The sequence below is a fragment of the Mus musculus genome, chromosome 13, assembly GCF_000001635.26.
Source record: "Mus musculus strain C57BL/6J chromosome 13, GRCm38.p6 C57BL/6J".
Classification (NCBI taxonomy): domain Eukaryota; kingdom Metazoa; phylum Chordata; class Mammalia; order Rodentia; family Muridae; genus Mus; species Mus musculus.
Window position 1 is genome coordinate 63068963 of NC_000079.6, and position 27522 is coordinate 63096484.

The 27522-nt window shown below is 43.2% G+C and overlaps 1 protein-coding gene and 1 long non-coding RNA gene across 3 annotated transcripts in view; one reads left to right on the plus strand and one right to left on the minus strand.

Annotated features, from left to right (window-relative positions):
* Positions 1-27522, plus strand: part of Aopep (aminopeptidase O) — a 361204-nt gene that overhangs the window by 104070 nt on the left and 229612 nt on the right. The window lies entirely within an intron of this gene.
* On the minus strand, positions 18833-25789 carry Gm46422. The gene is made up of 3 exons (XR_001780981.2): positions 25741-25789; positions 23340-25404; positions 18833-22446 (listed from the first exon to the last, which is right to left on the minus strand). It is a non-coding gene; the product is annotated as a predicted gene, 46422 (long non-coding RNA).

Sequence of the window (27522 nt, forward strand, 5' to 3'; positions counted from 1 at the left end):
GACATGTGGCTTTGAGTTTTTCCCTATTAGTCAAGGAAATTCTTGCTGCCAATTAATTTCCATGCTTTTGAACAGCTGTCATTTGTGGTGTCACCCCCCCCCCCAAAAAAAAAAAAACCCTGCACACATTTTTGGTAAAACCCTTGAGTAGAAAAGAACTGTCCAGAACATTTGCTTTTGATCTTTACTATACACACACACACACACACACACACACACACACACACAAACACTATACACACACATATACACCCCACACCACATTTTTAAAGGCTTGCTGTAATCCTTGAAGAGGTCTCAGAAAATTGTTTAGACTGATTTTTATCCTGTATTTATAAAGATAATGGGAATGTAAAAACTAGGATAATTATATATATGTGGTTGCATGCATTATATAATTGTCTTGATGTCTATATATAGTTTGTCTTAACAAGGAGACTTCTTTGGTTCCTTTGAAGAACTTATTGGTGAAGAAAGGGTTGTTCATTAAATGCATCTCATTTGTATACAGTTTTGAGGGGTTATATTTGTTTGGGAGGTTTTAGCACTTTATGAGCATTGTTTTTCAGGACATATTTGCTAACAACTATATGTTCTAGCCTGGGGGAACCAAAAGCAAAGTATTTTTCATGCATAGAACTTCTTGATAGCTCCTTCTTGAGACACAGTCTGCCAGAAGTAGAATGTGCTAACCTGCAGACTATTCTGTAAGCTTTTCCTTCCAAGTCTGCATGCCCAAGCAGGCAGATGGTAAAATTTTTGTTTTTTGAGATATTTAACATGATTTAATTATTCTTAGTGCTATATTTTTAAAATAATATACCTAAGTACCTGAAAGACAAATGGTGCTGTGTACTAAATGTCAAAACTGGGGTGTTAGCAACAACTTAGCCACCATGAGAGTGCTGTTAGGCTTCAGAACTGGAGAACTGTACAGAATTCTCAAATAGATCCTCCATCCCCACCCTACCTTTCCTTATTAGTCAGGAAATAGTCTGTTCTGGTTAAGTTATCTCCCGTATTTTGCTACTGTTCTTTGCAGTTGAACTGTGGAAGGGTGATTATGGTGTTGTGTACTCCTAGTTGGGGTGTAGATTTGGGGTAGACTTTTGTTTTATCAAACTCTGATTTAAATTGATTCTACTTGCTGGACTTGACCCTATAGATTTCTACCCTCTGAGCCACATATATAGCTGAGCACCTCAATGACTCAACCAGCTCCTGGAGCCTCACCTCTTTATCCCGTGCTCAAGGCTCTGCTGGAGCAAAGATGGTAGGCATAGAGGTCAACTCTGTGCCCCAAACAGGGATAGGGAGACTCTCAAATCTGAGATACCATCATGAGAAACCAAAATTCATCATGTCCTGATCATTATAGTGTGCTGGAGAATCAAAGGACTTCTTGGTAAATTAACTGGCTCTTTCCTGAGTCCCTGTTTTATAAACATGTAGCAGGATCATAAATTCCATAGCTCTGGGCTTCTTTAGCAATTACGTTTTAATTATAATGAGTACCATTTTAGTATTCCACTTTGGCAAATGGCATTCAGCATCTCCATGTGAACAAAAACAGGAAAATCATTAACTGTGTTAAAGGATTTTTAAAAATGTTTGGACAATACACAATGTTTTAAACATTATTTATCATAGCTTGAATAAGAATCCTTAAAACTCTCTTTTTTGGTCCTGTTTTTGAGCCAAATAGGTGACTCCAGTGAACTGAGGAAAACACATTTTTACAACTTGCAAGCTACATACTCTTGTCCCAGCCCTTTCCTTACTCACTGTTCCAAAGGAAAGGCACTTTCACTCTTGTCTGACTACCAGCTTGCATTTGGTCTTCCATGGCCCGCTCCATCTCATCTTTTACTCATTTGAGATATGTGGACTTTCTGGGTTTGTTTCATTTCATTTCTGCCTCTGTGAACATGGCATCTGCATGTTTTGGAGTAATAGGATGCAGTCATAAAGTTATGAATACATTTTAAATAAGTTTCTCATGTACAGAAAGTTCTCCTGCTGTTGAGATAATATTCCACCGTTTTCATTATGACCTCATGCATTCTCGTGTCTCAAGTTGAGATGGAACAGCCAACCCACTTTCCTTTTACTGAGAAATGAATGCAAAGGATGGTCTTGGTCACACTCCATACCTTGCTATAGTGTCAGTAATGTCAGTGACATGATAGCCTGGAACTAGACTTATGAATATTGCTTAAGGTGAACATGTGAGTCCTACCTCTCTACATGATTATTTTGCTATTTGTCTCACATCAGATCACAATTATGTCCTGGTCTTACCTATTTTTATCTTTAATAGTTCAGTTATGTGTCACAAAGCAGAATTAGGCTGGCAAGACTACCTTGTTGATATCGAGGTACCCCACCCCCTACTCTATAATTGAATTTTAAGAATCCTGCAAATTATCTCAATGCTTTGTTTCTTGCCATCAAAAGTCATGTGGCTCTGCATTTCAACTTCTCTGTTCACATGTTAGTCTTGCCTCTGTCCAGTTGGTAGTGTGGCTGGCTGAAGTAGCCGGCAGACACTGATCTCCTTTCGTTTTTTTTGTTTGTTTTTTGTTTTGGTTTTTCGAGACAGGGTTTCTCTGTGTAGCCCTTGTTGTCCTGGAACTCACTTTGTAGACCAGGCTGGCCTTTAATTCAGAAATCTGCCTGGCTCTGCCTCCTGAGTGCTGGGATTAAAAGTGTGCGCCACCACGCCTGGCTCTCTGACCTCCTTTCAACTGGCTCCACACCAGGTTGTGTGTAGCTGTCTGCTCAGTCTCTGTGTTTCCATCAAGCATATTGTCTGATGCAGCACTTAAACTTCAGAACCTGCAAGGGCAAGTGCGGTTGATGAGATAGATCTTCATTCCAGTCTGGGAGAAATAGGGAATACACAGAAGTGAAAATGTGTGCTCTGCAGAAAGTAAAACCAAGGGCACTGGAGGGTAGGGAGGGTGGCTTTGTTAGGGTGGGCTCAGGTCAGCCACGAGAGAATAAGCAGACACTGAGATATGGGACAACCACAGAGACGAGCTTTGTCCTGGGGTCGTGGGTGCTGTACTGTCTCGTGACCTGCTAACTAGAGCCCCAGGGCTCAGCAACTGCTGTTCTTAAGCAGAGCCTCCGCTGCTGGAACTAGCACAGCACCTGACTCCTAGCCTGGACTCTTATCCCGGTGCCAAGGGAGAAAGGTGACCCCAAGCCACATTGTCTTTACCTGCTGTCTGTTTCGTGATTCCTTGCTCACACGGTAGGGCACAGGGAGGGGAGCTCAATGTAAATGTTTGCTTGTCTAAGTTTTTAAGGATTTTTTTTTCTTATTGAACAAAAATAATGTTGACAAAGAGTTTACAGAAATAATTACGCAAATATTCTCAATGCTCTTGGTGGAGAAATATTGTAAAGCCCCTTATTAACACAACTTGTTTGGGTTGTGCAATGGAAGATGTCTGCATCTTATCCCAGCTCCTGACTCTGCATGGAGTTTCCTAAGTACCTCAAGTACAAACAGGCGTCCTGCACACACTTGCCCAGGAGCGACTGGAGCCAGGTTGCCCCACCCCTCTCCCTGGAGTTAGACAGGGTGTTGTCTTGTTTGTTCTTATCTCCCAGCCAATTCGTAATAGAATAAGCAAAGCACAACAGGCTGCTACAAAGGGCCTGTTGTTTTCAGCCTCTGACTGCACTCCTTTCTGCCAGAGAGGAAGCAGTCATAAGTTTCTGTCATTATCTTAAGTGGTAAGGTTTCACAGGCTTTGGAAGTCTTTCTTCAATTGTTTTTTCTTTTCTTTTTCTTTTTTTTTTTTTTTTTGCTAACTTACACTTTAATTCCCTAAGGCCCCTCCTTTAAATGCCAAGGGTTGTGCCCACAGTGGTTCTTCCCTGAGGAACAGGCCCCGAGACAAGTCAGTGCGTGTTCACTCCCCTGTCTGCCCACCCTTAACTCTTTGGCTTTCTCTCACAAGCTCCATACTTGGGTTTGCATATATGTTTTGTTTTGAGCTTCCATGGTTTCTCAGATTTTAAGTACAATCTCAAATGTTTTCATGGGTTGTTTCTTTAAAAACCCAAACATTTGAATGAGCACTCCTGTCCCTTGTGCCTTTTGCACAGGTGGGTGAGGTGACAAGCAGCTCACACCTTCCTTTTCTGTCCCTAGAAAAGTTTGTTTTTTGCAAGCTTGCTGGGACTGTTCGCTGAGCAGTGGCCCTCTGAGGGTGGCGGGTGGTGTGCCCCCTCGGTGCTTTCTTGACACTCTTCACTTGACTGCTGATTTACCTAACTTTGCTTCTCTTCCTACTGAGGGGTCTTCTCCTAACTTGTTCTGCTCGTCATTTCTCTTTCCTAAAGCAGTAACTGTTATCCATAAAGTATTGGATTTGTAGGCCTTGGAAAGCCCTGGCTACAATGGTTTTGCTGATCATCGACATGGTGACCTTGGCTTTTCCACTCACAAACCCTCTCTGCAAGAGATCTTTATATTAAAATTGTAAGTGTAAAATTAGCACAAAACCAAAATGTTTACTGATGAGTGGTAAAGAAATATATCTTAGCATTTTCAGTACATCATTTATTAAAGACTACTATGCACATTAATGCAACAGATATGACTGGGCATCTTTACATGAACAGTTAAATCCTAGCTGAATAATTGACACTACAGGATATGGTACATCTTCAGTATTTTTCAAAATTGATTGATATTTTGACTTTAAAATCCTCAACATTCAGAAGGCTGTTTCAAACAAATATGGTAGGAGTATTTTACAGCCAGCTTAAAAAAAAATCATTAGAAATTCTGCACTAATTCTAATGATCCGATTCATTTTATGATTTTTTTAAAAAATGAAACTCAAATCAGCAACTTAAGCATTCCTAAAGCCAAACATGCTAACATGAAATAATCAATTCAGAGATACACTGATCTCACACTTGCATGCTGAGGCATGATAATTGGGAAAATATAAGTCCTTGCTTCCTGTGATTAAATCTTTGTTTCCATGAAAGCAGAAAACCTTGTGTGCACAGTGAAAACCCGGCGGTGGTAACATTCAGCAGCTGCAAGTCTGTGACAAGTATTTGGAGCTGCAAGGAGAAGTGCAAAGTGAACATATGATGCAATGCCAGTAACTGCTGCCAGAAACACGTTCAACTCAGCATGTGTTGGGTTTGAACTATACTGGTTATAGGCTCAACAACATTTCACTGGGGCCAAACTTTTGTGCCCCTGCCCCCCAACTCAGTTACAGTGTTCAGGTATCCACCCACAGTTTAAGAAACAGTGGTCTTGACAGTAATCAGTTTGTATTAAGTTGTGCAGGGACTGAGAGTTTGGAGCTCCGACATTGGAGAGACTTGTCTAACTGTCTGGGGTTGAAGGCATTGCTCTGAGGGAAGACGATGTGGGTCATGGCTCAGAGTGGGCCAGCTCTGCAGTGAGTGTGCAGGACCAGCTTCTCATTGAGGGGTGGTCAAAGCGAAAGCATGGCTTCTGTTTGTCTAGAATCTTCTTGTTATGGAGCAGCTGTGCCGCTTGTCAGACCCACAAGTAGCATTTTATCATCATCGGACTGTGACCTCTCACCCTCTGGATGATTGCACTTAAGTGTTTCCTTTTCTTTGAACTGTTCACACACACGTAGACTGACAGAGAACTGCTGAAGCCATCCTTCAAGAGAACTTGCCAGGCCTTTGAAAGGCCTGCAGCAATCATCCTCTACCTGTGTTTGTAATCATCTCTCCCTTTTGATGTCATCATAAGCAGCTAATCTCTTCCAGTCCTGCACCCTGCCTGATGTGGCTAGTTGCCACCAACTTATGATTCTCCTCTTGGAGGGAAAGCCACTCCCACCTCACTAATGAGCCCCTATTGCTGTGCTCGCTGGATAGGGAGTCATGGAAGGCAAGGGATAAGAGCCTACATTTGAATGTTGACCGTTTCAGGGTCTCATTTCTGAAACTATTACAGAGAAAAGTGCTGGGTTCTAGACAACGTTATAAACATGTTAGTTCCTTATTGGGGAGAATACTAGCTCTAGAAATAGTCTTTAAACATAATGTATGAAGGGCTCTCCTGAGAGGGACCTATGTATGGAGTATATAGCCTTGTGCCCTTAACTCATTCTACAGTGCAATTGAACACATTGAGTGAAAGGCCAAAGATAAAAGGAAATTATTTTCAAAACTGTATTCCTTTGGTGGCTGAAGATGTAGCTGTTCGCAGAGTGCTTCTCTAGCATGCCTGTAGCCCTAGGTTCAATCTTCAGCATAAAATGGGATGTGAGGTCACATACCATATCCTCAGTTTCTGGAAGCAAGAGGATCAGAAATTCAGGATCACCTGTTGGCTTAGATTTTTCAAAGACCTACTTTGATGGTTCTTAAACACTTTAACCTCCCCTCTAGCCTACTACCCACCAGAGGTAGTAGGAAAAAAAAAGGATATTATGATATGGAGGGAGTGGTCTGGTTTAGAAATTGTTCTTTGGAGCAAATCACATCTGCTTTGTCAAGAAATCAGCAGTTCACTCCACAGGAGTCAGCAGTGGCAGCTTGATTCACTCAAAAAACACTTCACGGATATACCAGCAGTCCAGTTCAGTAGTGTTGGGATAGCAACAGTAGTGGCATGACCTAGCAGGACTAGCCAGCTAGGCCTTAGCCGAATCAGCAGGAGAGATTAAGACCAGTGGGGACACCAGAAGACATTCTCTACTGTGCCTCTTTCAACAAAGCAAAGATCAGTAAAGATGAGAGACCAAGAAGTGTTGTAAAGCTAGCTATACAAGCAAGCCAAGCCAAGCCCCTGTTTCACCATGTGTCTTAGCAAAACTCCATGTGAGTCTATATCAGATAACATCACTCTGCCAATTCCATGGCAAGAAGCCACCAGCACACCACTAGAAGTTTTAGTTTTGGTGTGTTTCTCCTTATGGAGTCTCAACAAAGATGACGAATAAACAATGGTAAGACATACCGATACCATCCAGTGTCATCCACTGTCTATTTGGGTCCTTCTTAACATCATTTGTCCTTTCACAAGTTTGTTTTATTGAAATGTTCCTTCACAAGTCTACCTTAGCAAAACATCCTTTCACCTGTGTCCACTTCAGGAAAACACTCCTTCACATTTCTACCCCAGCAAAACACCATCTGATACAACTGACTGTCCAAAGAGACTAGAAGTTTCTACTTCAGTCATCTCTGGTTACATAAAGACAGGCTAGCCTAGGCCCCACAAGACCCTATCTTGAAATAAAGAAATACTATTTTCATAAAAACCTGAATGTTGTGTGGGATGTGAGGGTTCAAGTTAAAATGAATCACAATTTAACTCCAAAGTGGAGCTCAAAGTAGGACACCTTCTGCTTCTTGGTGAATACCCATGTTCACTTACTGTCTCTTGATGTCTGTCTCTCTGTCTCCATGGTTTCACTGTTTATCTCTGACTGGTCAGGAACTCTTTGTAGACCAGGCTGATCTCAAACTCACAAAGGTCCACCTGGTAAGTTATTTCTCTGCTGCTGGTAAAATGAGCCAATGTAAAACAGATATTATATCATATTAGATTAGATTAGAGGCAAGTTTATTGGGACACTCTAATCATCTGTGACTACTTTCTGCTGACATTGGGGTGCAGTTTTTGGAGTATGGGCAAAAAGCTGAAATGTCAGCCAAGTCCGGGAAGAACTGGTTGTTCCACTGCTGTCCAGGTAGTGAGACCATCTTGGGGTAGGAGTGTGTAGACCCAGCTGAAGCTGTTTGTGAGGCTGGGCCACAGCACCTGTCAGTAACTGTGTTGAAGCTTTCCTGGATACAAGTTCTGAGAGAACACCTGGATGTTAGGGGCAGAAGATAGGATTTTAGGGAGAAAACTTTTTTGGGTGTATTTGATAGTTTGTATATGCTTAGCCCAGGGAATGGCACTATTAGGAGGTTTGGTCTTGTTGGAGTGGGTGTGTCACTGTGGGTGTGGACTTAAAGACCCTCATCCTAGCTTCCTAGGAGCCAGTCTTCTTCTACCTGCCTTTGGATGAAGATGTAGAACTCTTAGCTCCTCCTGTACCATGCCTGCCTGAATGGTGCCATGCTCCTACGTTGATGATAATGGACTGAACCTCTGAACCTGTAAACCAGACCCAATTAAGTGTTGTCCTTGTAAGAGTTGCCTTGGTCATGGTGTCTGTTCACAGCAGTAAAACCTAAGACAGTGTACATTTGAAATTTTTAGGCCTATGGTCTTGGAAGTTGGAGAAGGAATGGGGGGTCCCAGGAAAAGGGAAATAGGTCCCACCCTCAAGAATAGGCAGGCGGTGGGGGGGGGGGGCAGGTTGTTAAATGGCAGTACTTACCTTAAGTCCATTTGAGTAGATTCCCTGAAATATACAAGAAACTTTTTAAGTTTACAAAAAGATAAATCCTTTATAACTTGTATTTACCTACCTCAGAACATCTTCCTAGACCTTTAAACACTTTCTTAGAAGCTTCCACATCCACAGAGCTTACATAAACTTCCCCTATCTAGTTATTTACCATGAGACACAGGTGGTTGATCATTGGGTTCAAACTCCTCAAAGACCTAAGAAGGATATATCAAAATGCCCTATGTGTCAATTAAAATGACAGGTTTACCCATTACCCGGTCTCCCAACTAGGTTCCCATGATGTCTATGACTTCACTGAGGACACAAGTCCCAGAACAGGATCAATATTCAGCTGCCAGGCCCAGCAAATCTGAGAGGCCTTCCTGTGAAGGAGGAACTTGGGAGACTGACCTTGCTTTGACGTAGGCAGCATGAGGCATGTCCAGTGTCCCTGTTTGTCCACAGTTCAGGCCGGGCCTCAGCAGCAGGCAAGGCATTAGGGCAGTCTTTCTCAGTGGTTATCATACCACAATCAGGGTGGAGTCCTTTCTTGTTGTGTCTGTATCTTCTTGGAGAACTTGAGGTGTCACTGCTAGGATTTGGGAGTCTCTGTCATTTTAAGCATCCTAAGTTTAAGATTTTAAGTGCCATATTTAGCAGGTCTCTGACAGGTCTGAGGCAGTACCTACTAAGCATATCTGGGTCAAACAATCTACGTCTGTTTTTAGTCATCTGTTCTAAGTGTACATCTAGCAAAAAAACAGGAGGCTAAAATAAAGCTTTAATAATTAACTGCATCAGTTCTCAACATGACTTTCAATATAATTATGAACATATTAAGGGATATGATCACTTATAAGGTTCAAGGCTATCAACTTGATTTTTTCATTTATTGTAGCTTTTATGAGACTAGAACCAAAAATTCTATGTCAATTTAAAAGTCTGTTTTGTAGACATTACGTGTTATTGCCCTTAAGAAAAATGGTGGTGAAATCATAATTTGACCCTCTTATCCCAAAGTCGAGATGGTGACCAGTCATGTGTCAAGTACCCAGTGTGTATACTTTTGTCCTGTTGGTGCAGCGGGAGATTTAAAATGAGCAAGCTGGTCATTCACCATCGCATTGCAGTCAACAATGTTGGTGCTGATGCAGCTACTGATGCCACAGCTGCCACAGGAGCCACACATGGACAGACGGGAGGTGAGGGAGAACAGGGCTAGGTTGCACCTGGAGCCCTGTGCTAAGAGTGGTTTGGGGAGTGGGGAAAAACCCAGCTTCCAAAAAACTAGGCATAGGGAGTTCAGGCCAATTTGAATAAATTTTTGTTTTAGATCTCTTAGCACTCATCTTCTCAGTGTTTGCAGGAGATCCCAACATTATTGGATTGGTGTCCCAATTCATAGTCTGAGATAAATGAACATTTATGCTAGGGTGGTGACCTCAGATAAGAGGTCTCTATATTAAACCTTCCCCAAAACAAAGACCAGATCATTGTTTAGAATGAGAATGTAAGGGCCCGTGATTTGTTGAAGAATGACTCATAGTATGTAAAAGCAAAAAGTGTTTTATTCTGTAGAAGTCCAGCATGCTGGGGTCTCCCATTCCAAGATGGTGATGCCCAAGTGAGCTTGCAGGCCCAATTTAAAGCACATCAAGGGAATTCTGGGGAGGGGTAGGTGACCTCAATCATTGGCTCTATCTTTAGGGACATTCCAGAACCATTGCTGGGTAGGTCTGGAAACAGTTGCTGAAGGAAGTCTGGAAACTGCTGCTGACCCATTGGCCAGGTAATGGGCAGCTTCTGAGACCTGGTCTTGCCTGGACTTGCCAAGTTCTTGGAAACAAGAGATTTAGGCCTAGTTTCCTGAACTGCCAATTTGAAGCCTGTTATGGAGTCAGCCTGTCTCAGGGCTTACTCTGTTGTGGCTGTAAGTCATCAAAGAGAGGCGAGAGGGTCCTGGACCCAGATAGGTAGTAGCTGGTGATGGGTACTCACAGTCCAAAGAAATGATGTATACAGGGAAGAAGAAGAGAGGGATGGAAGTGGTGGTCCCCATGTGGTCAGGAAAGACTGGGGTCATCTGGCTGGGTGGCTCAACTTTTCCTGGTTTCGGCAACATCTGGAAGGTTATTTCTCTGCTGAAGGCAGGTTTATTAGGAAGCTGCGCTCGTGTGGGTGAGTTCACTGACACCAAGGATGGAGGCCAGGAAAGCTGCAAGGGGGAAGGGGAGTAGGAGAGGGAGAGAAAGCAAAAGGGTACACAGAGAGAGAAGAGGGAAAAAAAGAGAGAGGGAGACCAAAATGTCTGGATTATATAGGGAGAAGCCTCTGTGGGAAGGGCAGCCCAGCCCCTAGATTGCAAAATTCAAGGTTTAAGGCAGGATTGTGAGGTTGGGACTGAACCTAGAGGCCAGGTCTGCTTTGGTATGTAAAATACCCACCTCAGTCCCTTGACCCAGGTTGAAACCAAAAACCACCTACCTCTGCCTCTGTGCTGGAATTAAAGGTGTGTGTCCATCTGTCTGGCCCCTACCTGTACTCATTATAGAAGTAACTTCTTGGTCTAGACAGGAAGACTGAACACAAAATCTATAGTCACTGAGGAGCCTAGATCTGCACTTCATCTTTCCCAGTTAGCTAAGAATTACTAAGAATGCTAAGAATTACTACTAATGCTAAGAATTACTCCTCCCCTTTCACATGGTAAAATGGGAATTTTGAGACTCCATTCTAAAAGAGTTGGACTCTCTGGCTAAAAATAAAGCTGCTCTTGTAGTCTTGGCAACTAGGCCTTTGTCCCTGGAAGCTGCCTTCTTGAACTGCAGTTGGTAATTTTAATCATTGAGTCCTCTGTGAGGGCATCCAAGAGTTAAAGGACAGTGTTTTCCTTTAGGGGCAAGTCTGTTGTAGTTCTGCAGTTTTTCATACTTAACCAGTTAGGGATGTCCTACCCAAGCTGGTATTTGGGACAGAATGGACGAACAATGGCCAGAACACCAACCTATCAGTGGACAAGTATGGTGGATGCTAGACAAGTTGTGTGTGCCTCGAGGACACGTGAGCTTAAGTCTGAAGCTTTTGAAGCTTCAAGGAGACTAGTTTTGTGGAATGTGAGTAATTCTGAGGGAGGGGTGGGGTGGGAGGAGCGTTTGCAAGGTAATCAGCTTAGGAAATACATGGATTCCACAGAGTTAAAAGGGAGTTCTTTACTAGAAATCTTTTAGGAAAGCCTTTAATATTCTTGTCATCTGATTTAATATCCTGATGTATCTGCCTGTCAAAGACACAGATTCCTTCTCCCCAGCTAAACAGTGTCACCCCACTATGGTGCTCAGTAGTACACATTTATTTCATGGGACCACTGCAGACTAAAACCCACCTCAACACACTTTTTGAGAGGTGATTCTATTCACAAATATCTAGGACTCCAATGTGCAGCCAGCTGTGGAATCCTTTTTTCTGTCTTTGGTGACTGAGGACTTGGATATGTTGGGATACTTCACAGTATCAAGGAAGCTATTTAGGCTCTGCCAGTTCGGTCCACTGAGCCACTGCATATTGTAATACTGGGGAAATCAGACTCCTGGGGTTTTTAGTCCTATTAATCAACAAATTTAAGAATGGAATCAAGTGGAATTTCAAGGACAATTTTAATAAGAGTTTAAAAGGAAAACCCTCAGAGCTGGCAAGCAGTGTGCCTCTGCAGCTGTGGAGATGGGTGGGGTAGAGAAGGCTGGCCACATGACGGGGAGGGAAGCTTCAGAGATGGGTCATGGAACTCAAAGTACTTGCATGCTTAGGTTCTGAAACAAAGATATAGAAAAAGGAAGAATTTTAATCCAAACTTAGAAGGGTAGACAGACCCAGTCAAACCTCATGGCTGCTTGGCTTGTGGGGCAAGGGGCATCCTGGGAAGGAAAAGTATCTTACTCAAGGAAAAGTTTTCTGCCGATCTCTTCAGCATGGCTTAAGGTGAGCCTAGCTTCCTAGGGTGGTCCCTTGGCCAGGTGACTGATCACAGCAACAGGAATACTAGGTCTCCACTCTGTCAGAGGCATTTGACCAGAAGGAGACCACCACCCTAACTAACCTTTATTGCAACTTTAACATTTGGAAGCTTCACACTTTACATTTCCTGCTCTGTGTATCCATACTTACTTAGACAAAATTGCACACATTTAATGTGGCATTTGTGTGTGCGTTAAGTATATTACAGAGCACACACACACAAAAGAAGCATTTAAAGAATGAGGAAAATAATCATAAAAGTCCTGTGGGTTTCTGCCTTTACCAGTGCTTTGTGCCCTGGAATTTCTACCTCTGCCTGGACCACTGTAGAGACCTGGAAAGGATTTGGAATGCACACTGGCTTCCTAGGCTGTAGTTCTGAACCACAGAATGGGAAATGTAAGGGGGTATGGGGGGGATTTCTGCCAGGTAAGAACAACCCAGGAAGTTTTTCTAGGTTCTTCCCCACAGCCTATGGCCCATCATCTTCTCTTATTTGGAAATTTCAGACTGAACAAAGTGTATGGGCATGCTGGCGGAGAGAAACTCCCTCAAGATGGTCCCAATTTGTCTATTGCTCAGGAGGCCTTGCTCTACTAAGGACCTGCACCCAGGTGCAGCTGAACGCTCTAGGGTTTGATTTAGAATAGCCTGCACTGGGTCTTAGAGCTTTAGCATTTTTTTTATTATATCTTTTAAAATATTTTGAACAGGGCTAAGGTAGGGTAATTCAATTTTGTTCAGCAACTTGACAGTTCCTTTTGAAGAAGAGCAGGTTAGATAAGCAAGCTGGGATTTTCCTGTACTCATCAAAAACTTGGCATCAGTGAGCATCTGAATGTTAGACCCTTAAGGAAGAGCTACAGAAAGGATTTCTTAAAAATTTTTAAATATTTATTTATTATATGTAAGTACACTGTAGCTGTCTTCAGACACTCCATAAGAGAGCATCAGATTTTGTTACGGATGGTTGTGAGCAACCATGTGGTTGCTGGGATTTGAACTCAGGACCTTTGGAAGAGCAGTCAGCGCTCTTAACCGCTGAGCCATCTCAACAGCGTCCATTTTTTTAATATTTATTTATTATACGTAAGCAGAAAGAATTTCTTACCCCTAATTAATTGCAAAACAAATAGATCCTAAGCACAGGATTTCCACCTCTTCCCCTTGTACCTTAGTGCTAATCAGCCTTTTCAAACAGATTGCCATCAGTGGGTTCCGTGAGATGACCTTCTCCCTTTAACTAGCAATTTATGGCTTGGGACCCCTCCATTGGCTCCTGCAGAGTTGTGACTAAGTGGTCCCCTCTAGCCATCTCTGGGTCTCAGCTTTCTGGTGTCTCCTTTGCACAGTCATAAGTTGCACGTACCTATGTTTGAACAGTTGTCAGGCTTGCCTGCAGTTCAGACTGCTCTGGTTAAAACAAACAAACAGAGAACCCTTGAAGGGGGCAGGGACTAGATGAAGACATTAACGTTGTGCCTGCAGGTGGTAGTGTTTTGACCTTGACAGACAGTTTGAAATGATCTGTCAAGCACCTTTGTGTACTTTGGGCACACCCATGTGGAAGATATTATGTCCCTAAGTTTTATATACCAAGCAGGCAGCCATGAGGCCCGTGGGTTTGTTTCACTGGTGAAGGGGTTAGTACGTGCATGGCAGGACTCTCCTGAGAGTTGCCCTGCTACAAATGTTATTTTCATTTAATTTGGATTTCTCCTTAACCTTCCTTTCCCTGTGCCCTTCATTTTGAGGCCATGAGAGGCAGCCTGTTTTGGTTGAATGAGGCTTGCTCCGGCGACCCAGTAGAAAACTCTTACAAGGGATGGAACATCGAGCCACGTTCCCAGAGACAGGTGCCTGACACCACAGAGCCCCCAACTCCATAATTCTGTGACTATAAGTCACATAGACAACATCCCAAGCTCCTAGCTAGACTCCACCCCCACAGTTACCTGACTATAGCCAGGTATGCTCCTCCCCATAGTTACCTGGCAACAGCAAGATAGTCCGGCCTACTATAAGATGGGGTGCTTGGCCCCTCCTCTTTAAGCTCTCACCTTTCTTATTCTCTAGCTCTCCTTCTCTCTGTCCCTTCAGCTCTCTCTTTCCACCTGGCCATGACCAGCCTCTCTTCCTCTTTCTACCTTCTCTCGTTCCCTCTGCCTTTTTACAATAAAGCTGTAAAACCGCAGACTGTCTCTGCTCATCAAAGCCGCTGAGCTTGAATGATGGGATAGGCTTTCCCCTAACGAGCTTTGTCTAACCTCCCACCTGAAGGCCTTCCTGCGCTTCAGCCACAGACCGGACTAAAGACTCTCACCCATGTGGGAACGACCCAGCCAGCCCTGTTCCCCCTGCCCTCTCCTTCTTTCACCCCCACCCCCAGGGTCCCCATTCTGTTCTCAGCTCTTCAGCTGTATCCAGCGGTGTCTAGGATGCCTGAGACTGAGAACCTGGTACCCTAAGACTGCCCCTTGTCCACCACCCACCGAGCTGGGGTCCAGTGACTTCCCACAGCCAGGCATCCACCGGGGCTGCGTGGAAAGCATGTGGTGTGGCAGTCTTTGGTGTCTGCCTGCACAGAGCACCAGAACTCTGGCGGGACACGGGTTTTCTCCCATTCCCTTTATTCTTCCGGTGCCCACTACCCAACACTTAATGACTATCAGCCCCTACCCCATTCTGCTCCTTCTCCCTCTTGCTTCAAGCCACTTCTTCCTGTTTTTGCTGCCTTTTTGCAAAGCTTCAGACATTCAAAGCCAAGGGTCCTACACTTAGCAGATTACTAGGCAACTCACAAAATTAGACCTAAACACTATTTTTTGTTGTTTTTTGTTTAATTTGTTTACTTGTTTTTTTTTTCAAATTTTTATTAGATACTTTCTTCATTAACATTTCAAATGCTATCCCAAAAGTCCCCTATACACTCTCCCCGCCCTGCTCCCCTACCCACCCACTCCCATTTCTTGTCCCTGGCATTCCCCTGTACGGGGGCATATAAAGTTGGCAAGACTAAGGGGCCTCTCTTTCCAGTGATGGCCGACTAGGCCATCTTCTGCTACATATGCAGCTAGAGACACGAGCTCTGGAGGTACTGGTTAGTTCATATTGTTGTTCCACCTATAGGGTTGCAGACCCCTTCAGCTCTTTGGGTACTTTCTCTAGCTCCTCCATTGGAGGCCCTGTGTTCCATCCAGTAGATGACTATGAGCATCTACTTCTGTATTTGCCAGGCACTGGCCTAGCCTCACAAGAGACAGCTATATCAGGGTCCTTTCAGCAAAATCATGCTGGCATATGCCATAGTGTCTGCGTTTGGTGGCTGATTATGGGATGGATCCCCAAGTGGGGCAGTCTCTGGGTGGTCCATCCTTTCGTCTCAACTCCAAACTTTGTCTCTGTAACTCTTTTCATGGGTATTTTGTTCTCTATTCTAAGGAGGAATGAAGTATCCACACGTTGGTCTTCCTTCTTCTTGATTTTCTTGTGTTTTGCAAATTGTATCTTGGGTATTCTAAGTTTCTGGGCTAATAACCACTTATCAGTGAGTGCATATCAAGTGAGTTCTTTTGTGATTGGTTTACCTCACTCAGGATGATATCCTCCAAATACATCCATTTGCCTAAGAATTTCATAAATTCATTGTTTTTAATAGCTAAATAGTACTCCATTGTGTAAATGTACCACATTTTCTGTATCCATTCCTCTGTTGAGGGACATCTGGGTTCTTTCTGCTTCTGGCTATTATAAATAAGGCTACTATGAACATAGTAGAGGAGGTATCCTTATTACATGTTGGAGCATCTTCTGGGTATATGCCCAGGAGAGGTATTGCTGGATCTTCTGGTACTATGTCCAATTTTCTGAGCAACTACCAAACTGATTTCCAGAGTGGTTGTTCAAGCTTGCAATCCCACCAACAATGGAGGAGTGTTCCTCTTTTTCCACATCCTCGCCAGCATCTGCTGTCACCTGAGTTTTTGATCTTACCCATTCTGACTGGTATGAGATGGAATCTCAGGGTTGTTTTGATTTGCATTTCCCTGATGATTAAGGATGCTGAACATTTTTTTCAGGTGCTTCTCAGCCATTCAGTATTCCTCAGGTGAGAATTCTTTGTTTAGCTCTGAGCCCCATTTTTTAAATAGGGTTATTTGAATTTCTGGAGTCCAGCTTCTTGAGCTCTTTGTATATATTGGATATTAGTCTCCTATCAGATTTAGGATGGGTAAAAATTCTTTCCCAATCTGTTGGTGGCCTTTTTGTCTTATTGAAGATGTCTTTTGCCTTGCAGAAGCTTTGAAAGTTTATGAGGTCCCATTTGTTGATTCTTGATCTTACAGCACAAGCCATTTCTGTTCTGTTTAGGAATTTTTTCCCCTGTTCCCATATCTTCGAGGCTTTTCCCTACTTTCTCCTCTATAAATTTCATTGTCTCTGGTTTTATGTGGAGTTCTTTGATCCACTTAGACTTGAGCTTTGTACAAGGAGATAAGAATGGATCAATTCTCATTCATCTACATGATAGCTGCCAGTTGTGCCGGCACCATTTGTTGAAAATGCTGTCTTTTTTCCACTGGATGGTTTTTAGCTCCCTTGTCAAAGATCAAGTGACCATAGGTGTGTGGGTTCATTTCTGGTTCTTCAATTCTATTCAATTGATCTACCTGTTATCACAGTTGCTCTGTAGTACAGCTTGAGGTCAGGCATGGTGATTCCACCAGAGGTTTTTTATTGTTGAGAAGAGTTTTTGCTATCCTAGGACTTTTGTTATTCCAGATGAATTTTTTGTTGTTGTTTTTGTTTGTTTGTTTGTTATTTGTTTGTTTGTTTGTTTGTCTGTTTGTTTTTCGAGACAGGGTTTCTCAGTATAGCCCTGGCTGTCCTGGAACGTACTTTGTAGACCAGGCTGACCTCGAACTCAGAAATCCACCTGCCTCCCAAGTGCTGGGATTAAAGGTGTGTGCCACCACCACCTGGTAATATGAGGTTGATTGACCACTTTTCCCTTCTTTAGCTTGTTTTATTTTCCATGTGGTTGCTAGGATTTGAACTCAGGACCTTAAGAAGAGCAATCAGTGCTCTTAACCACTAATCCATATCTCCAGATTAATTTGCAAATTGCCCTTTCTAAGTCAGTGAAGAATTGAGTTGGAATTTTGATGGGGATTGCATCTGTAGATTGCTTTCGGCAGGATAGCCAGTTTGACTATATTAATCCTGCCAATCCATGAGCACGGAAGATCTTTCCATTTTCTGAGATCTTCTTCAATTTCTTTCTTCAGAGACTTGAAGTTCTTATCATACAGATCTTTCACTTCCTTAGTTAGGGTCACACCAAGGTATTTTATATTATTTGTGACTATTGTGAAGGGTGTTGTCTCCCTAATTTCTTTCTCAGCCTGTTTATCCTTTCTGTAGAGAAAGGCCACTGATTTGTTTGAGTTAATTTTATATCCAGCTACCTCACTGAAGCTGTTTATCAGGTTTAGGAGTTCTCTGGTGAAATTTTTAGGGTCACTTATATATACTATCATATCATCTGCAAACAGTGATATTTTGACTTCTTCCTTTCCAATTTGTATCCACTTGATCTCCTTTTATTATCGAATTGCTCTAGCTAGGACTTCAAGTACTATATTGAATAGGTAGGGAGAAAGTGGGCAGCTTTCTCTAGTCCCTGATTTTAGTGGGATTGCTTCCAGTTCCTCTCCATTTAGTTTGATGTTGGCTACTGGTTTGCTGTAGATTGCTTTTATTATGTTTAGGTATGGGCCTTGAATTCCTGAGCTTTCCATGACTTTTATCATGAAGGGGTGTTGGATTTTGTCAAATGCTTTCCCAGCATCGAACGAGATGATCATGTGATTTTTGTCTTTGAGTTTGTTTATACAGTGGATTATGTTCATAGATTTCCGTATATTAAACCATCCCTGCATCCCTGGGATGAAGCCTACTTGATCATGATGGAAGATCGTTTTGATGTGTTCTTGGATTCGGTTTGTGAGGATTTTATTGAGTATTTTTGCATCAATATTCATAAGGGAAATTAGTCTGAAGTTCTCTTTCTTCCTTGAATCTTTGTGTGGTTTAGGTATCAGAGTAATTGTGGCTTCATAGAATGAATTGGGTAGAGTACCTTCTGTTTCTATTTTGTGGAATAGTTTGAGGAGAGTTGGAATTAGGTCTTCTTTGAAGGTCTGATAGAACTGTGCACTGAACCCATCTGGTCCTGGGCTTTTTTTGGTTGGGAGACTATTAATGACTGCTTCTATTTCTTTAGGACCTAAACACTTTGAACCTTGTGTCTGTTCTGGTAGCACTAGGTGGGAAGGCAATCCCCTAGAGGTGGACACCTAAGTGATCATCTGGGGAGACCTTTCAGGACTTGCTCTGACCTGTTCTTCGAGGTCTGGGGAGATGGCTGTTGTATCTGTCTGGACTTTGGCACTCTGAAACTGGAGTCTCCCTTGTTCTGGCAGCCATACTTGCTCCTTCTAGGAAGTTAGGGTGAGGAGAATAAGCGTAACACATGGTCTCTTAAGTGCAGGACAGGGGGATCCTACTGATGAGTTGGTTATTTGAGCTAAGGGGGGGTAGACCTGTAGGCCACTTGCAGATGAAATCAGCAATGCAAAGGCCCAGGTAGCCAAGCACACTATCTACCCTGTACACAGAGGGATGCCTTCTGACTTGATGGGAAGAGCCCACTCTGGACTCAGACCAGGGCCAGACCAGCTCTTAACTTTGCCTGTCATCTATGAGCTGCTGCCCAGCCCTTCGCTCTCTACACCGCTGTAGGGAAACACGTAAGATCACAAATATTCCGGAACAGGCTCTCAGAGAATTCAGCTCTCTGCTCCAGTAAGCATAGAGACATTTGATAGTTTCGTTTGTTAAATACTATAAGATTTGTGGCTTATTAGGGTGAATCACCAGCCCTGTGGTTCCTCCCAACCCAGAATGTCAACAGTGTTCTGAAATAATAGCTTTTGGGAACAAATAGAAATAATTGTGATGAGTTAGTGCAGGGACAACACAAAAGACTTGCTGCAAAGAGTCACTGAATCCAGATTCCTCAAATGATCCCTAAAGAACTTTCCTGTTCATCGGGTGTGCTTAGCACAGCCCATGCCATCTGCTAGGGCCTCTGTCTATGCTTGTAGCTTGAAATGGAGGTGTTTGTACATGTTGCCTTGTCATTCCCCAGAAGAGGCAAAGCAGCAGAACAGACTGCCAGACCTTGCTGCTGCTCATGTCAAAATGCATAGTCATAGTTCCTTCTCCATATCTAGTAATGGATAATAAAAGTGTGGACCCTCTCATTGCAGGATTTTGAACTCAATTGGCAGACAGACAGACACATACACACACAGAGAGAGAAAGAGAGGTTCTGTTTCTCCCACCAGATGTTCTCAACCTTCCTAATGGTGTGACCCTTTAATAAAGTTCCTCAGGTTGTGGTGACTTCCTCCCCAACTATAAAGTTATTTTTTGTTGCTACTTCATAACTGGAATCTTGCTACTATTATGAATCATAATGTGAATATCTGATATACAGGATATCTGATATGTGACCCCTGTAAAACGGTCATTTGGCCCTCAAATGTGTCGAAAACCACAGGTTGAGAACCACTGTTCTTGAATAAACTTATGTTCTGACTCTGCTGATTACAACGTGAAAGGCTCAGAATGAGAGGGTCTAGACACATCTGTTCTGGGTGTTGGGGTCACTCTTGCACATAGCCCTTCCTTTGAATGTTTGCCCTTTCCAGCCTGTCTTGATAACCACCTCATTCATAAGGATGTGCAGTGTTGTCTATGGAGTTTTTGCCTGGCATGTCCTTCAGACTATGTGGGAGTGTATCAAGATAATTTTGCAAAATGAAGCTTAGTTTTTCAGAAGGGTCAGCCTTAAAGACTGTGGTTAGCGAATCACTTCAGTGCAATCTATTCTGCATTCCTGTTTTCTCACCTCCATTCCCTTCTGCTCCATTCCTCCCACTCCTCAGGCGTTTCTATGAGTCTTTTGTTTGTTCATACAGATGTAAGCCAACTATAAGGATTATCAGCCCTCCTTTTTGAAAAGCAAGATGCACCACACCCAGCTTTCTCTGTGCTCTTGGTACTTGGGGCTGTGTCCTGGGTTTCCTTCTGTTATGGAACCTTTGAGTTTCTCCGCACCTTTTCTTTAGCTGTGCAGTATTCTGTGCCCTGGATTTTCTCAATTTACTTTTCCAAAATAAAGATCTTGAAGTTTTGCCAATATTTGTAACATTTTAAACAATACAATACTGAGTACTTGATTCATTGTAGGGTCAGCAAGTGAGGAAGCTGCAGAGGCAACCAAATGGCAGAACTTGGCAGAGACTCAGTGCTGTGGGGCTGGGAAGAGGAGCCCTGCCTCACGGTCTAACTCTGCAGAGCTTTTGTGAAGCCCTTGCCACTTAGGATCAAGATCTCAGTAGAAGACCAGGTGGCCTTTCTAAACGTTTTGCTCTGCGCTTGTTCCCAAGTCTTCATTAATTTTTTAACATCTAGGAATTGTTTTCATCCTACTCTTGCTCTCTTTGGAAATTTAAAAATAACATAAGTTAAATGCCTATGTTTACCACTTTAAGATGACAAGAGTCTGGGGAGACAGCTCAGCCTGTAAAGTGCTTCAATGCAAGGATGAGGGCAGGGTTTGGATTCTTACATCCTAACCATAAGGAAAAGCAGAGAGCAATGAATGAATCCTTCTTAGTTCTCTTTCTCCATATAATGCAGTTCAGGACCCCACCCAGGGAGTGGTGCCACCACTGAAGGAGTGTCTTCATAGTGAGGCCCATCTCCCAGGTGACTGTAGATTCTGTCCTATTCATTGTTAACACCAGGCATCACACCCAGCCTCACTGAATGAGGGGAGGTGAACATTCCTATTGTCATCCTTGGGCTTACCCACATGTGCACACATGTACTCATGCTCTCACAGACAAGTATGCTCACATACATACATGAATCTATATACATATATATATATATATATATATATTCATGTACACCACATACACTCATACAAACATTGGGAATTAAATGATTTTTATTTTTATGGTTAAGAGAACATGGTGTTATTTGGATGCTTGGACTTGTAGTTTTATTTTTACTTCAGGAGTATTCTGATATTCAATGAGTAGAAAATCAGCTGTGGTATGTTCAGGCTGGCTTTCCTTCCCAAGAGTAAGTGTGAAAATGGATACTCAGACCCTGGGAAAAAGACCAACTGCCAATCCTACAACATAAAGGAAAATATTTTTTAACTCTGTTAAGAGAAAGGTGAGGGAGATGGTTAATGAGCCCATGTTTTAGCTCGTGTTTACTCTTAGGCTCACTCTGTGTGTGTGTGTGTGTGTGTGTGTGTGTGTGTGTGTGTGTGTGTGTGTGTGTGAAGATGTTGATAAGAAAGAGACTTTGAGAGTTTTAATTTTCAGATTTGGGTTGAATTCCAAGCCAGACCCAAATGCAAAATGTGTAATGAAATGCCAGGAAAGAAAGTAGGAAGTGAAGGGTTCTGGAAACAGGCGGGCATATCTGAACCTCCAGGCTCACCAGGCAGTGAGTGTGCTGAGCTGGGGTTGAGTGGCTGAACTAATTCTAAAGGCTCAGTTGACTACCCATGTGCCCTCCTTTGGGTAATTGTAGAGCACATCACCCAAACTCAATTTTAGACAGTAGACAGAACCTGAGCTTGGCCTACCCCATTATGGCTTCATGTTGTCCAGACTAATCTAATTTCTTTAAGTGGTATCAATGGTAAGCAAGCAATACATGTGATTTATCTCAACATTAATAAGGCATGGCATTGAAGAACAAAATCAGAAATGTTCCTTATAAGGATAACAAATTATTTTTAATAGTTCTAAAGGGCAGCCACTTTTGTGGGTACAAAATTAGCAAAAGCTGTAGGCCCCTGGACTGTGTAAACTCAGGCACAAGCATTCAGCCTGCTGGGCTCCCTTGAGGTATTTGCTGTTAGCACCCAAAGCATATTGGTCCGCACACTAGCTTGTAGATCACTCATCTGCAGAGAAAACAAAGAATCAGCAGTGAGAAAGAAGCCTGTCATCTGTGCAGGGCTCTCCTGTGGTCTGCTCTTTGACCCTTTGCAGATGTGCTGATCTTATTAAGGGATGTAGCAGCCACATAAGGATCATCTTGGTACTTGTATTTTCAAATGACTGTCCGATTTGATGTGAAGTAGACTTTTGCTTGCCTGGTCCTTACTCTAGGGAAATGACTCTTAAAAAAAAAAAAAAGTCATTTTAAAAGCGTCTTCTCTGCCTAATCCTGTTCCCCTTGAAACAAAACATCTCCCTTCACAGCCTGGCTCCACAGCAGAGAGGCTGGCAAAGCCATGCTTGCCACAGTGCTACTGCTCCCATCCCTGTTCTGCATTAACAGCCCCAGCAGATTTGAGCCTCCTCCCCTTCTTCTTCTGCCTTCTTCCTCCTTTTCCTCATTCTCCTTATCCTCTTCCTTATTTTCTTTCATAAATTCTTTATTTTTTAAATTAAAGTAAATTAAGGATTTCCTCAATAATGCATGGCAAGTGCTTGCATTGACCCTCACCAATGTGTTTGTCTTTCTCTTCCTTCTTTCTTTTCTCTTTCTTTCTCCCTTCCTTCCTTCCTTCTTTCCTTCCTCTTTCTTTCTCTCTTTCTTTCTTTCTTTCTTTCTTTCTTTCTTTCTTTCTTTCTTTCTTTCTTTCTTTCTTCCTTTCTTTCTTTCTCTCATAGTTTGTTTCATGTTCTCTGAATCATCACAGTTGTTTTTGGCTGTTTGTTTTATGATTTTCCTCACTGCATAATAGTTGAAAACTAAAACCCTGAGCAGAGGGCTAGAAGGTGTTTCCATATCTGCCCTCAGGAACCACCAGCATCCCGGTTCCCATCCCTCCTCAGGAACCACTCTTACCTCCTTTAACTGTCCTGGCCTTGCAGTCTCCACCAGGCAGAGGCTGTTTTTTGTGGGCAATTTACAGCTGAGGAAAGAGGACGTCTTTGTCTGGCCAGTTCCTTGTAACACTGCTAACACCCAGGTTGACTGTGGAGCTCACAGTCCAAACACATGGCCCTAGAGCCATGATCTCATTCCTTCCCCACACACCACATCTCACCTTAACTGTGCTGGGCAGCTGGCATGCTTTCCATGGAAGGTCATTATAGTGTTATAGCCTTCTACTACCTTATTAACACACAGTTAGTCATTCTTGACTTCATGCTGGTGTGCATGTGTTCCTGGAAATTCACTTTATTGAACCGCTTTTCCAAGTTGTTTGAGTCTTGCTGAATTCTAATTCAAGCCCTCAAGATTCTGGCCTGATTCTATGGAGGATCCAGTGCAGCATCCTGCCTGGAGAGCACTCTAGGCATATTGGTACCAGTGTCCTCAGCAGGTCTAGGTCAAACTGAATTGGAGGAAGCTCAGACTGAGCATCACATTGATTGTCAGAGGCAGGAATTATTTACATAGTATCTTCTTTTAAATTTGTTTTTATTTCAAGTTTGGAGGATTCCTCAGTAACTTCATAATAACTTTAGTACTACAGAAATCTAGCCACTTCCTTTCAAGTCCAGGCTTATCTATCCTGCCCTGGTAGCTACTACTAAGACTCTGGGAATTGGAGTGGTTTATGGAAGCCATAAAGACCTTTGGGACATAAAGATTACCACCTAGGAAAGGTAACTCACATAGCACTGATGAAATCACTGCCAGCTCACCACACAGTGATTTGCAAAGTACGGGAAGGAACGGCTGTTAGGCTAAGAGGAGCATTGCTGATAAAGGGTATTTGCTTTTTGTGTGATTTCCACAGTTCATGAATCTGGATGTTGGTTCAACCAGAGGAGGGTATAACAGGATCCACCACTGCAGGTGCCCTCAGTTGCAGTGAGAGTAAAACTACCCTCTCCTATAAATACCCAGTGGCCTCTATCTAGGAAAACAAGGATATCAGTTAGACTGGCAATTGCTTAAAGCAAAGGGTTCAAGAGTCTTCACTCTTTAGCTTTCCTTATTTTTCTGGCATCTTGTTTTCTCTGGTAACACATTCCCTGCCACTTCAAAATCCAGAGATGATCACCTGAGAATCCTGAGTCTGTGTAGTGTCATTGAACATCTGGTCAGCTCGATACCTACAGGTACAGAAGCATACTCCCATCTCCAAGGGGAGAGGAGGGGGGTTATCCTGAAGCCAGATATGAGTGATTGTGGCCTGGTGACACAGACTTAGGTTATACTAAAAGCAGTTTCATGAAGTTTTCATAGAAAGAAGCAGAAAAGGCTGGGAATAAGACACTTTTCTAGTACACTGGTGGAGATGTGTTAGAGGTGGGTGACAGCAAAGTGGGGGAACTTCTGCTGTCTGATGACTGACACTTTTAGGTTGCTGAAAGGTCAGGTCTGCTGAGTCAATACATCCCAAAGGAAAGCTAGCGCTTTGTCAGTGCGTCCGAATGATTCATCTGCTGGGCAGAGCTGTCAGGTCAGGCACGGAGAAAGACAACAGAAAGACATTGCTTTGAGAGGAATAAAGATGGCCCAAGAGGGTTCACTCCAGATCCTGATCGTCAGCATCATGGCCAGCACCTTCTCCTGGTAACTCATGTTCACACGAGCTATGGACTCAGAGGCATTTAGAAACAGTTGAAAACATTTCCTAATTCCAGGTGGAGCCAGAGAGGAGAACATGTCTGCCTCTCCACCCAGTTGTCCAATTGGTATTGCAACTTGAGCCCTGAGTATGGTCCTGGTTGATGCGCAGCTCAATCTATAAATGGAAGAGAGTTGTGGGGCCTCTGTAGGGGATGGAACCAGGAGATCCAGAGGTGGAGGGAGGGCATTAAGGAGAGACATTTTCTCCTCATTCAGTTTTAAATCTCTGGTTTTTTGTAAAGCCACTTTCCAGTCTTGAAGTACAACAGCCTCTCATGTGGTGAGCTTCTCCCTTCTTTCTTGTCCATTTGGCAACAACATTTTCCTGTGTTTTTAATGGCACCAAAATTAACATGGCTGTTCTCATTTAACAGGAACAACTTTAAGTTTTATGTGACACACCCAGCCAAAGAGTTTGATCCACCACCACCACCACCACCACCACACCCCACCCTCGGCATTTCCCAAGACGTTAGCAAGGCTTTGAAACCAGAGCTGTTGGATTGCTATTGCAAAGGCTGCAGGGGCAACAATCTGACTGAAGAGGAAAGAGCTAGAGAAGGCAGGAGAGGAGTATGGGCCTCCCCCAGGTTACTATTTTTAAACTTTGTTCTCATACTGAATTGCTCGATTTATAAATCCTATTGGGTATTGGTTTTACCTTCTCCAGCTGTGTCTCCTGTTGACACCGTGGTGGAGGAACAGTGGAAGGCCAGGCATTTGCCTAGAGCTTTCCAAGCGCCTGCTCCCTGAGAACAGCAGCCCTCCCCTCCCCTCCCCCCTCCCCCTTTAGAAGAGAGATCCACAGTCAAGGCCTGTGAGGGCTCTGGCCAAGCCCTGAATTTCCAAGGAGGTGGGATCTTAAACCTCAATTAGAGATACTTCAGGAAACACACATCCTTATTTGTTAAACAAATACTCTGCTCTGAGACTTGGCCAGACTCTGGCTTGTTTTAAATAAGTGAAGTAAACACACTAGCTCAGAGGCCTGCGACCTTCAAGTCCAGGATTTGAAGTTGGGCTTCCCGGTGTTCTTTTGTCTTTGGCTCCCATCCTGCGTTCTAACACTGTTTCTTCCTTTAGTAATTGGGAAGTTAATAGGCTTTTTGTGATGCCAGAGAGGCACTGTTTTCTTCTATTGGAAGGCTGCAATTAAAGTGGTGCCCACAGTGTGGCCAGGGTAAAAGGCTTCAGCTTCTGTGTTAACTCATAGTTAAGAATTTATAACTAGCTGTAAAGTTTGCCTCTAGCTGTAGAGCTGGTACTCAGAGTATCAGCTTATCATTGACTTTTACTTTTTAAAAAGGCTCTTAAAATGGAGCAGTTAACAATTTTCTGTTTAAAGGTTTGTAATTTGTTATGTTTCAGGATGCAAGAAAATAAAAGTACATGTTTTTTTTTAAATAAAAATTTGTGACCTTTAAAAATATGGAAAAGGTTATTTTTCAGTGGAAAATACAGTAAAATATCTGTTAAATCTATTTTTAAAGATATTGATACAGTTTTCTTGCTAAGCTTCCAGCCTCCCATTGGACAGCTAGGGATGCTGTGCTGCCTGTGATCTTCAAGATCTTTGTCACATGGAAATACAGCCAGTCCCGGTCACCGTGGCTGCTCCCCGCCCTACATGGTTGTAATCTCTGATCGCATGTATTTGGACACTAGGAATAAGTAGCCCAGGTTCAGAGCTGTAGTGGAGGTGCCCATGGGCCTAGGGCGCTTTCTCTCAGTCCTTGACTTTTGTCCTTCCTCCCTGGTCCCCATAGGAAGTAAGGAGGGGGATGCCTTTTATTCGGTGACATTTGTTACAGCAGATAACTGTCAGGGGTGTCTGAGGACACATTGAGATGGTGTCACACTTTATACAATTGGCTTAAAAGTTTTCTAAATAAATTCTTCTTTTTAAGACTGCACGCCTGGTGGATTCACCATCAGTCATTCTTTTTCAGTCTTAGGTCTTGGTTGATGCTCTGTGGTGTGAGAGATGCTGATAGTTGCATGGGAGAAGAAGATGAGGTGCCAGTGGCAGAGGTGGGGGGAGGTGAGACTGATGGTGTCACTAGTGGAGCTGGTGATAGCTGTGGCGTGGCAGTGGCACTGTCAACAGTGAAAGGAGGGTACTGGTAATGCTGGTGGTGCTGGTGACCATGTGAGCTGTAGATTTCTGTCTCCCTGTGCAGTGGCAGGATGGGGGAGTTGGTATTGTTTCTATAAACAGATATGCCCAGTGGAGCTTACAAGTGTTGCCTGCCAATATATGATGAAGCTGCTTCACAGGTGAATTGAGTGCATACAAGTTTTAGAGACAGGTCTCTATTTTAGATCCAGAGGACCATGGTGATCTGAATCTCTGAAATTCTGTTGTACAGACAGTGAGATCTGTCCAGGGCTCCTGCCAAAATGAAAGTGCCCTACATCTTAGGATCCATGTCCATGCCCTGCC